General features: G+C 50.9%; 1 protein-coding gene across 1 annotated transcript in view; it reads left to right on the top strand.

Annotated features, from left to right (window-relative positions):
• The window catches only part of LOC119417992 (transcription factor IIIB 90 kDa subunit-like), a 45769-nt gene that overhangs the window by 27936 nt on the left and 17458 nt on the right, over positions 1–375 (top strand). The window lies entirely within an intron of this gene.

Below are 375 nucleotides of genomic sequence, written 5' to 3'. Positions count from 1 at the left end.
TGTTGTTGTTGTTGTTGTTGTTGTTGTTGTTGTTGTTGTTGTTGTTGGTGGTGGTGGTGGTGGTGGTGGTGTTTGTGTTGTTGTTGCCTGAAAGGTCAAGGTCTGGAAGCGACACCTCGTTCACCAAAGTCACGAGATGTTGGGGACTGATACACACCTGAAGCTGTATCACACAGGAGGTGTGGGGCAGGAGGTGTCTAACAACAGGAGGTGTGGGGCAGGAGGTGTCTAACAACAGGAGGTGTGGGGCAGGAGGTGTCTAACAACAGGAGGTGTGGGGAAGGAGGTGTCTAACAACAGGAGGTGTCTAACAACAGAATGTGTCGGGCAGGAGGTGTCTAACAACAGGAGGTGTCTAACAACAGGAGGTGTCTA

The sequence above is a fragment of the Nematolebias whitei genome, chromosome 12 (assembly GCF_014905685.2).
Source record: "Nematolebias whitei isolate Nwh7 chromosome 12, NemWhi1, whole genome shotgun sequence".
NCBI lineage: Eukaryota > Metazoa > Chordata > Actinopteri > Cyprinodontiformes > Rivulidae > Nematolebias > Nematolebias whitei.
This window is presented reverse-complemented; position numbering and strand designations above follow the sequence as displayed.